We start from the raw sequence: 12,664 nt of genomic DNA on the forward strand, positions 1-12,664 counted from the left end.
CGTTTCCAGCATCAGCCTATCACCATCTGTACATGACGCTGGGGGCGTGGCCTCCGTGGCCGCTGTGGGTATATCTGGGGGCTCGGCGCGGCTGCAGCCTGCATTTGTGGTCGGTTGGTCTGCTGTTATGGTTTTGGGTCTGTGAGAGCACCATTTATGCCTGGGACTTTTTACATCTACTCAGGTATTATTCCTTTAAATCTTTTTTCCACTTAGTAAAATCTGTTGCGTAGGTGATACTCTCTCACCACACACAAGATTATCTTAATTTAATTTAATTTAACATTTTTCGCTGGTTCACACATTTACCCTTATACAATCTAGATCTATTTTTATATTATATATTTATTTGTATGTGTGCACTTCCCTCCAGCCCTTGCCCTTAATTATTTGTCATCATGACGGTCTATTCATTTATTTTTATTTTTTACCATTTCATATTAGGAATCAATGTTAACCCTGTACATATATATACATATTTCATTTTTTACTTTTAATTTAATCCTTTTCGGTTATTCCTGAGGATTAGAGATGACCCTCTGATGCTTAGTCTACTCTGGGTACATCTGTTGAGACTCATGCATCCCTATATATATTTTTTCTAGATATGCTTATGGACACCTCCAGACCACCTACCACATTAGCTCCTGCAGTCCTTGCCATGCTTCCTGGTCTATCCTGCAGCGGTTGTTGGTTGCCACTCCCCCTCAGCCCCCGTACCGGCATTGCTCATTGCCGCCATCTTGAGACCTGTTTTTTTGGTGACCTTATCCAGTCAAGTGGTAAGTACGGGGTCGTTTTGTTACAGACCTCCCGTGCCAACCATCTTGTTCACCCCGACTTATTAGTTATTTTCACACCCTCATTATTCTCAATATTTTTTGTTTTAGACATACAAATTACGCATCAGCCCCTGATGAGCGAGAGGAGACTCGCGAAACGCGTAGGGCACTATCGATGCCACATGCACGCCCATTTTGTTGGATATTTGAAGTTGGTCATCATATGGACACATACTGCTGCTATCCATGCATGTGTATTATGTATTTTACTAATTCAGATGATGTATGTGTATTTTTAGCTTTCCAGCGATTCACTATGTATAATACCTCTCATGGATGTATAAATCAAGTGTAATGAATTGTATTTGTTTTTTACTTATGCTTTAAACTAGGCCACTATGCCAGGTAACGCACACTTATTGCTGATCCCATTTATGTATTTAGCACTCTGTGATCAATAAAACATTTTTTGCACTGATTGTGGAAGTGTTCCGAATCTCTCCCACCTCACTCAAAGTCCCAAGGCCGTCCTCCCCTTCTTTTAACTTCACCTAACGAGCAATTTGCTAAATTTACCTATCAGATGGTAGATCGCAAATCTACCAGCGCTACATATATATATATATATATATATATATATATATATATTTACAAAAAATTTGTTTTTCAAAAGTGCTTTACTGCACCAAACCTTGTATCCAACCTTTAAATTCTTGCATTTGTTTTTTTAAACCCGGTATAAAATACCACACTTTTTACTCAATTATGTGGTTTGTTAAATTAACAAAATTGTTAAAAGACATGTCTAGGAAAAATACAAAAAACATATGCAATACATTTCTGGGTTACATGCACATTTCCTGTGTTTTTTGCTTTTTAAAGACCCTGCGAGTACTGAAAAATACCTGGTGATCTGCCAGAAATACAATCAGTGCTTAAGACTTGTGAGCGGACAAGACACACAGGCACTTTTGTGGACTTAGTATTTCAGACCTGCGTAATGTCTTTTGCTAAACTACTTGACCACTCCTACTCTTAAGCCTCATACACATGATACGACTTTGTACAAACTTTCCCTTGGATTTTTGTACAAAGGGTGTTGGCCATAAGTTTGTATTGCATACACACACGGCAGAATTTTTCAGCCAACTTTCACCAAATCACGTGGTTTTTCAGCTCTACACAGGTTTTTAAAGTACTTTATTAGGCAGCTCCGGGGTCTTCTTCCGACTTTGGGTGTCCGGTTCCTCTCCGCTCTCTCCGGCCTCTTCTCCCGGTGTCCGGTTCTTCTGCCGGCTCCTCCGCTATCTTCTGCCACTCCTGGTATTCCCCCAGAGGGGAATTCCCTTTCGCGTCCACCACAGTAGGAAATGCGTTTTTCGTATTGCAGGCAGCGCGAGATGTACAGTACCCTGTCGCCGAGAACCAGATTCTCTCGGCTGCGTACTGTAGTTTGTACAAAAGTCAGATGGTTTTGTGTACACACGATCGGGCTTTGCTCCATCAGACTTTTGTTGCCGGAAGGTTTGTGCGTTCGCACAGCCAACAAAAGTCCGATGGACACAGAAAAAGTTTGTCCGATGGAGCGTACACACAGTCGGATGTTGCTCCAACATCTAATTTGCATGTTTGTTGTCAAAAAGTCCAATCGTGTATACGGGCCTTAAGATCTCTACAACACAAAGGCAAGTCAATCTGTAGTCCATGATAAGAACTAGGAGGCTCTTTGAGATAACACAGCAAGATATGTAGTCACGTGACAACACCAATGGAACCACATCCACAGAAGGGAAGCCGGTAACCACCCCTAGCACGCAGCAGCATGGATAGGAGGGCCCCAATAAGACTCACCACCTATGCTGTGCGTAGCGTCCATGTCATTTCCCATGTCTGTTGAACGGGGGTTCTATAGGAGTCAAATAGTGATTAATCCAGTCCTATTGTGTTAGTACCCAAACCAGATGTAAATTGCCGGTTTTGCAATGACTTTAGCCAATTAAAGAAGATCATTAAGTTTGATCCCATACCATCCCATACCACACATAGACAAATTGATGGATCACCTAGGGACATCCAGGTATAAGACGACGTTGGACCTGACCAAAGACTATTGTCAGATTCCTCTCTGGAAATTGGCCAAGGAGAGGCTGTTTGTCGGGGGCGTGACCGGAAGCGGACGGAGCGGACGGAGCGGACGGAGGTGATGGGTGGCGAGGAGTGAGAGTGTGTGGATACCCTGCTCCACGTGTAGTACATTGATGGTATGATTTGCGGATCCGCCGCAGTCCTCGGTGCCGCTCGTATTCTTCCCACTGTGGACCCTGCATATCTTATCCTGTTTGTGGACACTCAAGCTGAGACAAGCTGAGACAGCACGGTGCGCTTGTGCACCTGTTGCGGGTCCCGGAGGACGCTCGTAGCTGGTCAGTGGCAGTGTAATCTCGTGAGATCATAGGAGACAACGGAAGGAGAGAAGGAGAGGAGGGACGGCCGTTGCAGGAACGAACGCCGGGAGACAGCAGAAGGAGTTCGCTGTAAGTTTACCTGGGCATACTCTATGCTGTGCTGTGAGAAGTGAAGAGAAGTGGAGGAGGAAGAAAATATTTTATCTTGGTTGAGGAGCCTAAAGATATGACCTGGACATCAGAGTGTGTGATCGATTTCCTGAACCAGTAGATCAGAACGGAGGTACTATCTTATCTTTTCCTATGTCATAGTCTCCTCGCTGCAGTAAGCTGAGGCTGGTGGAAGGCTTATCAGGGGGATGTGAACTGTTAATCTATGTGTATGCCTGTGGAGAGATCAATACACTGCACGTAGAAAACACTGCTCTGTGCATGTTGGACTATGAGAACTGTGATAACTCCCTGTTTAAAGTGAGCAGGGGTAATTTATTGGCACACGAAAGGTGATTATGGCATGGGTATCCCCCCTGTGTTGATGTGTTATATGGCATTTCTTGTTACCTCAGTCCTGCAGAAACCGAATCTGCGGTAATCTAATAACGGACTTTAATCCAGTGGGGATTCTGCGGTGGCACTTTTGCTTGTCAGTTAAGGACTTCCCTTGCCGTATTATAGAAAATAAGCCTCAAGAGCAGACAGGCATTATGACGACTCGATCAACTAAAGAAAAAGAGAAGGATAAAAGGGGCTCAGTCTACTGTGGCAGGTGCAACGGCGGCGGCCGTGGCGGCAACCGCCAAGCTAGAGAGAATGGTCCACTCGGCGGAACATACTCCGAATAAAGGGGGACAGCAAGGGCAAACAAAACAGTAACGGACAGAAAGAGTCAGGGGCTTCCGAGTATGCCAGTAAGTGCCTCTGGTATAAAGAACCATACTAGTAAAGGGCCAGGAGGAGCCGGGAAAGAAATAGAGGCCCCTGTTACTATAGCACCCCCAGCAGAAAGAGAGCCATCGCTAAAAGGCATTCTTGTGGCAATTAATACATGCAAACTCTCCCTGGGTGAACTAGGAGATCAAATGAAGGAGATCAAGGAGGAATTAGTGCTGGTGCGACAGGAGCTCAGGAAAACAGCAGAAAGAGTAACGGAAGCGGAGAAAAGAATAAGTCTGTTAGAAGATGATGTGTACCCTATGAAACAAGAAATCAAAGTCTGGAAAGAGAGAATAGATAATCTGACGGGAAAATTTGACGAAATGGAAAACAGATTTCGTAGGGACAATGTGAGGGTGGTGGGATTGCCTGAAAGGAGCGAGGGCCTGGATCCGATAGTATTTCTAGAGGGCTGGCTGATTGAAACCTTTGGAAGAGAGACGTTTTCTCAGCAGTTCTCAATTGAAAGAGCGCATAGAGTTCCATTTAGGCCCCCTCCCCAAGGAAGACCCCCAAGACCGTTGATAGTGAAATTGTTAAATTTTAAGGATAAAGTAACGCTACTTCGAAGGGCTAGAGAAATGGGGAAACTCTTATATTGTGGTACTAGAATTTCAATATACCCAGATTTTTCACCTGACCTACAGAAGCGCAGAGCTGAATTCTTGGGAGTTAAACATAGCCTGCAAAAGTTTGATGTTACATATGCCCTTCTGTATCCCGCCAGGCTTCGGATAAACGCACTGGGGGGAAGTCAGATTTTTGATTCTCCTGCCAGTGCGCTGGCATGGTTGGAAGACAAGAAGGATCAATTGTCAATGAAATAACTGTAAAAAATGGCTTAAATTTATCACTTATAGGTGGGGAAACACATAAGAAAATTAATATAGTTTATGTGGAGCAGGGATAGGCTCAGACACGGGTATTATGGAAGTTGGATTTGGATGGGGGTGGTTTAAAATAAGTGTTTATGTAGCTGTAGGGATAGGGGGGAGGGAGGTGGGTGGGGGGGAGGGGGGAAGGGGGACTGGGAGATATGAGTTTTGTGTGGGTGGGGTGGTATGGGACGGTCATTAAACAAGCCTCAAGGGGTAACCTAGAATGGTATGGGTTGGGTGGGGGGGGATATTTAAAAATTCAGAGTGGGGGGGGAGGGGAGGGAAGGAGGGGGGGGGTAAATGGAACACAAGAGGAAGAACACATGGGAGGGTACGAGTGGGTACACTAAATAATAAGAAATCATACGGTACACTAGTCTATACTATAATGCACTTGGCACAACAAAAAATTAGGTATGACATTTGGTACACTGGGTTATGTAATGATACGCAGGGCATAGTAGAATACGGGTATATTAGGAAAGTGTGGAGTGTGGAAACATGGGTATGCTCTATAAATAAAAAGTTCACTAATTTAGTTTTGACAAATAGGGAAATTATTTCATTGATAATGGGGAGTATTGTAGAACAAGGGGGTAGACTGGATACAGGTGACATTAGGGATGGTTGGAGGTCTGGGCTTAATATGGCAAGACACCCTGCGGTGTACTTCTCTCCCTGTGGCCTTTTCTATAGTTGTTGCTGATAATCATGTTTAAGTATAATCAATGGCATTGAATATCGGGTCGTGGAATGTCCGAGGGTTAGGTACCTCTGTTAAAAGGGCTGCCGTTTTTGATATGCTGGATATTTTTAAAGTGGGTATTGCCTGCTTGCAGGAGACACACTTGACCAATGACACAAAATGTCAAATAAAGAATAAGCACTTTCAGTACCAATACCATGCGGTACACACCTCGTATTCTAGAGGTGTGGCGGTGTTAGTTGGTGGAGGGATAGTGTTTACCTGCAAGCAGTGCAAGATTGATGGGGAGGGCCGTTATATTTTTCTACATTGCATAATAGAAAATCAGGAATGCATACTTTCAAATATTTACATTCCCCCTCCTTTCAAATTAGATGTTCTGTACTGTTTACTGGAGTTTGTAGTTGATAGACCTAACATACCAGTTATTGTAGTTGGGGATTTCAACGCCGTTATTAATAAAAAAATGGACAGGTTTCCCCCAGGTAATCAGGGATGGGGGCCACAAGGAAAGCGTATGGGTCAATTTCTTGAAGAAGCTGGATTATTGGACCTCTGGAGAATACGGAACCCGGTGGCACAGCAATTTTCATGCTACTCGGGTTCCTATTCCACACTTTCAAGAATAGACTTATATTAGGCAATAATTTAGCCTCCCAAATAATTAAAGATATAGTCTACCAACCCAGGGGGGTGACGGATCACTCACTGTTAACAGCTATGGTAAATATAAGGAATAATAAATTAGGTGGGCTGTGGAGGATGAACCCAATATGGTTCGAACTAATAGAAGGTCAGAATGAGATTGTAGGCAAGTTAAAAGAATTTATAGACTTTAATACTGATACAACAACAAGAGGGGTGATGTGGGATGCATTAAAGGCGTATCTGAGGGGTTTACTTATCCAGCAGGTTTCAAGGACAAAAAAGATATAGTTAGAATGGGAGGTTAAGATCAGGGCGGAGTTAGCTGCGGCCGAAAGGGAGTATGTGAAGGAGCCATCCACCGATACTCTTAGTAAATGGGAGAACAAGCAACAAACATATAAAGAGGTAATGGTCAGGAAATCGGAAAACAAAAGACAGTTCCAAAAACAAATAGCGTATGGGGAAGGGGAAAAAGGTTGGTAAGATGCTGGCCTATATTGTTAGGGCCAGTGCCTCACCTTTCGCAATCCCCGCCATTAGAACCATGGGCGGGGAGATATCATCTGTGACAGAGGAGATAAGTAATACATTTAAGGAATATTATGAAGAACTGTATAAGTCCCGGGGGGGGTGCGGGAGGGGAGGAAATGGACAGGTTTTTCAAGAATATTGAATTACCCTCTCTCACAGACACTGACAGAGAGGTTTTGGAGGCCCCGATAACAACAGAGGAAATAAGAATGGCTGTAGCAGAAATGGCAAATCAGAAGTCCCCTGGCCACGATGGTCTACCTGCTGAAACATATAAAAAATATGGGGAAATTTTACTCCCGGAGCTCCTTAATGTACTTGACATGGCAAAGAAAGAAGGAAAATTACCCAAATCAATGACCGAAGCCACGATTATTATGCTGCCTAAGGAGGGGAAAGACTCCTTAGAGCCTGGGTCCTATAGACCCATTTCTTTGCTGTGCGCAGATGCTAAGATTCTTGCAAAGACGCTTGCCATTAGACTTAAAAAAATAATTCCAAAATTAGTCCACTCAGACCAAACGGGTTTTATTCCCCAGAGGTCAATTAGTAGTAATATCAGGAGGCTTTTTTTAAACCTGCAAATACCCATAGAGAATACGGGGTCAAGGGCGGTCATGATGTTGGATGTGGTAAAGGCGTTCGATAGCCTGGAATGGGGGTTTATGTGGCGTGTCTTGAAGGAGTTCGGCTTCGGCCCATCCTTTAGGAAGTGGGTTGAAATTTTATACAACGACCCTAGCGCTAAAGTTAAGGTTAATAACACCCTCTCAGCTGGGTTCCGACTGGAAAGAGGCACAAGACAGGGGTGTCCTTTGTCACCTCTGATTTTTGCCCTGGCCATGGAACCGGTGGCCGCAGCAGTGAGGCAAAGTCAGCTTATGGAAGGGTTCCGGAGAAGGGGTAGAGAGGAGAGAATCGCATTATATGGGGATGATGTCCTCATATTCCTAGGAGATACGGAGCGCTCACTTAGGCAGGTGATAGACATATTCACGAGTTTTGGAAAGCTATCTGGTCTCACCATAAATTGGAAAAAATCAATGCTATTACCGGTAGACCCAATTAGGAAAAATGCCTATTTGGAGAGTATACAAATAGAAATAGTGGAGATAGTAAAATACTTAGGTATTTATATAACAAAGGACCCAGGTAACTATATAAATCACAACTTGATCCCCCTGTTGACGAAGTTTAAAAATAAAGTCAATTTATGGAGGAGGCTCCCCTTATCAGTTGCTGGACGATGCAATTTGATCAAAATGCTGTGGTTGCCCCAGTTGTTGTTCATATTGCAGAATTCACCAATATGGATTTATAAGAAATGGTTTAAAAAAATAGACACAATATTAAGAGATCTTATATGGAAAGGGGGACAATCAAGGATCAGCCTACAAACCTTGCAATTATCAACTCGAGAGGGGGGGTATGGCGGTCCCACAACCCCAATGGTATTTTTTAGCAGCTCAGTTACAGCACATAGGGTCAGGGGATAAAAATAATGAGGGTATAATGACCATAGGAGCGCAACCTGAAACATTTGTGGAGGTGCTGGAGGCAAATTCTTTTGTCTCTAGACCCCCCCACAGTTAAACTAATAACAAAAGTTTGGAAATCCATTAAAGCGTTGGAAGGTGTGGAAGGAAAGGCTAGGTACACTCCCCTTTGGGATAATAAGTACTCACAAGAATTAAAGCCAATGGGGAAAATAAAGTCTTGGGAAACAAAAGGAATAGTAAAGTTGGCTCAACTGTATAATGGCAGCACACTCAAAACATTCACCTCACTAAAGGTGGAATTTGATATTCCGAATCACACGTATTACAACTATCTACAAATAAGGCATGCCCTAAAGGCTCAATTTGGGGAACAAGGCCCGAGGTGGAGCCTCTCCCCTATCCTTTGCAGAATGGGTAGCGCGGATGGACACAAAGGTTTAATAGCAGAAATGTATCCATTGTTATGCAGAGGTGGGATGGAGAGACCAGAAAAGCTCAAGTGTAGAAGCAAATGGGAAAGGGACGTGGGCAATATATCGGATGAACAGTGGAAAAAGATGTTGGAGGGAGGACATCAGGTCTCGGTATCACCTGCGCAGAAGTTCTCACACCTAATGCTCCTACACAGGACATATTATACACCAAAGAGATTGTTTGAACTTGGGCGGAGGGCGGATGCAAATTGCCCAAGATGCCAGAATACGGGGGACTTGATCCATATGATATGGAAATGCCCAAAATTACATCGGTACTGGACAGAAATATTAGAACTTATAAATAAGATCTTTAAATTAGGATTGAAAATGGATCCAAAGTTATGTGTATTGGGAGTTGGGGAATGCCAAGGGAGAGGCCATAATATAAACAAAGCAGTGGTGAGATGCCTTTTTCAGGCAAGGAAATTAATAGCCCTGAGGTGGCAGGCGGAGAGACCCCCGTCAAAGGATGACTGGATTAGAACAGTGACAGAAACGTTATGGAAATAAAAGGTAGTATACGTAAGGAGGAAAAATTTGAAGGAGTTCAAAAAAATCTGGAACCCATGGTTAGAAGAAATAGGGTATCCCATGTAAAGTGTGTGTAGGAAGAGGTGTTGTAGATGTACACAGAGTGTTAAGGAACTATCGAAGGAATAACAGTTAGATCCCTGGGTTGGGGGGGGGGGATAGGTACGGGGGGGAAAAAAAGGGGAAAAAACGGGTGAATAATGTTTTAGGATATTTTATATTTGGAGTGTTGTGCATATGAGTTTTTGGAATGTTTACCGTTGATGGTAATTACTGTATAACACTGTGTAATGAATAAAGATTATTTAATAAAAAAAAAAAAAGGAAATTGGCCAAGGAAAAAAACGTATTTGTAACTCCAGTAGCGGCGGATGTCTGTTGGGTTGCAGAATTCTCTGGCGACATTTCAGCGGGTGATGGATAAAACCCTTCGGCCCCATCAAGCCTATGTTGCTGTGTACCTAGACTACGTTATTATCCATTGTGACGACTGAGACTTACATTTACCAAAGGTTCAGACTGTGTTCGATTCTATTTGGAAAACCGGGTTTACAGCCAATACAACAAAAATGTACCATTGGACAAGAAGAGACCAAGTATCTGAGGTATACCATTGGGAAAGGTATAATAAAGCCCCAGGTAAACAAAGCTGAGGCTATTCAAAGTTGGTCACGCCCCACCAACAAGAAGCAGGTTTGAGCACTTTTAGAAATCATTGGCTATTACTGGCGTTCATTCCCCATTTTGCCTCACAGGTTGCTCCTCTGACCAATTTGACAAAAGGGAAGGAGCCTGTAATGAATAAATGGACCTCTAAAGCAGAAGCAGCTTTTGGGGCTTTAAAACAGGCCTTGTGTAGTCAGCCGACGCTGTACTCTCCTGACTTTTCAAGATACTTTGTGGTCCAGAGTGATGCATCAGATGTTGGGTGAGAAGCTGTATTGTTTCAGGTTTTCAGGGGAGAAGAACACCCAGTCAATAACCTCAGCCGGAAATTGAAGCCGCATGAAGTAAATTATACCACCATTAAAACAGAGTGTTTAGCAATAAAATAGGCTTTAGATTCTCTTAGATTCTATCTCTTGGATAGACATTTTGAGCTGGTAACGGATCTTGCTCCATTACAGTGGGTGGCCAAAACAAAGACAGGGTGAATAGGTGGCTCCTGGGCCTTCAGGAATTTAGCTTTACAGTAAAACACCACCTAGGTGTTAGAAAGGGGAATGCAGATGCCTTGTCCTGAGTTTGTGCATGCCTGGCAACCTGTGTTCCAACCCTATGGTTGAAATGGGGGGGGGGGGAGGGGGGATTATGACAGGAAGCCTGGAAAAAAATATTTTTTTTTGGCTCACTGAGGGGTTAACTAGCTGAGCTAAAGTAGGTCTGAGTACTTTGGGCTCTATAAAACTCCCAGGCTGCTTAGGAGGATGCACCATTCTGGAACCAGATCTCTGTGCAGGACAGACTTGGTAGCAGCAACATACTTGAAGAGATTACTTCTGCGTGACTAAGGAATATGATTTATTCTGTGTTACAGTCAGGTACATGGGCAACAGTAGGTTGCTCCAGGACAGGTATTTAGGTTCCCGTGCTTGCAGTTACTGTAGCTGCCCACTGTTGCAAGGATTTATTTTCTGCTTTGTTTTATTTTTCTATTTTGATGCTTGTAGTTTGTGGACAAAGACTTTGTAAAAAAAATGTGTTTCACCAAGATCCTGCCATCTGCTGTGTCTTTTTCACGTGCTGTGAACCCATCCAGGCAGTCACGCACAACCCACTGCTGAGCTAATACCTCACAGTACTTATGCACCGGGTAAGATTCTTAAAGAAAAGCAACTTCAAATATGGCCCCACAGGGGGATATACTTGAATCCCAGCCCAAGCAGTAGGGCCAGTGTACACCCCTCAGAGGTAAATGAACAAAGAGCAATTGGTAAAGATTCTTAAGGCCACCTAGGCTCCTCCTCCTCTCGCCCTAGGTGGCCCCTCCCTGCCAGTGATCTTCTGGGACACAACACAGGTCTCAGAAGATTTGCTGGCCAAAAGCAGAGTGCAGTGCGACTCGCACATGCACAGTGTGCGCCCGGCTGTGAAGCCATAAGCTGTCACGGCCCGGGGCCCACAGTTGCTATGACGGCGCCGAGGAGGGGGAGAGGAGTGAGGCTCCGGGTGGCCGCATCGCTGGACCATGGGACAGGTGGGTGTCTGTTTACTAAAAGTCAGCATCTATGGTTTTTATAGCTGCTGACTTTTAATAAACTAAAAAACGGGTGGAACTCCACTTTAATAATACTACACTTGATGAATATGTAAACCCAACATTTTTTATTCCTGATATGTGCCTGCTGTACCATGTAGTTGTATGAAAAAGCATCCTGTTCTCTTTTTGCATTGCTTTCTTCATGTGAAATCCCTGGTGTTCCCGCTAGTCCCTCTGCTTTCCTATTAAAAACTCACCACACTAAGCAGGAAAACACACTGTGGTCAGTTCTCTAGCTGTGCTGGGAACTCAGCATACTCTCTTCCAATGACCAGACTTGTCCTGACACACCCTCCGTGCACAGCCTTTCACTGGGAAACTCAGTGTGCTGCTGTTTCTCCTTCCCCAGTCCTTATGCAGCTGAGAACAGAGGGATTGTGATCACTTATAAAAAAGGTATTTCAAATTTGTTTTATATATCTATACACAAATGTTTTGCATTTAATTTTTATATTAAACCAAATGGGTTGTTTTACAGGGTGAGGGTTTACAAACACTTTAAAGCTCCTTTTGGTTTTTTGTTTTGTGCCACCGCATCTCTACATCTAGATGAAAAAGGCAAGGCCGTGCCTTCGAAATGCGTTCTAATTAGCCAGACAGCGTGTGGGCTGCTCCCCAGTTTGACAGTCCTGGACCACTCCCACCCAGAGATACACAGCCGACGTCTCCATGAGGCTTATTGAAGCTCCAGCTGTGGCTAAGACACATCGCTCGTGGATCCCTCAATTGAGACTTTCCAGCGGTCCTCCTGTGACACTGCACGTGGAAGCTCCCACCCGCTCTAGCACTCTGCAAGTGCTCAAACATTTTTCAAGCAGGTTTTTAATGTTGTTTTATAATTATATACTGGATATATTCCTAATCTGTTTAAAGGACTGGCTTTGTGCTTCTCTCTCCTCCTTTTGCTTTCCTTTTATTAAAGGTAACCATCCTCACCTGTGATCTATTTGGCTTGTAATTAGTGTGTGTGTATATAAAAGGCCAATCAGTTTCTGGACTCTGGATTCTGAGTCAT

The sequence above is a fragment of the Aquarana catesbeiana genome, linkage group LG05 (assembly GCF_042186555.1).
Source record: "Aquarana catesbeiana isolate 2022-GZ linkage group LG05, ASM4218655v1, whole genome shotgun sequence".
Classification (NCBI taxonomy): domain Eukaryota; kingdom Metazoa; phylum Chordata; class Amphibia; order Anura; family Ranidae; genus Aquarana; species Aquarana catesbeiana.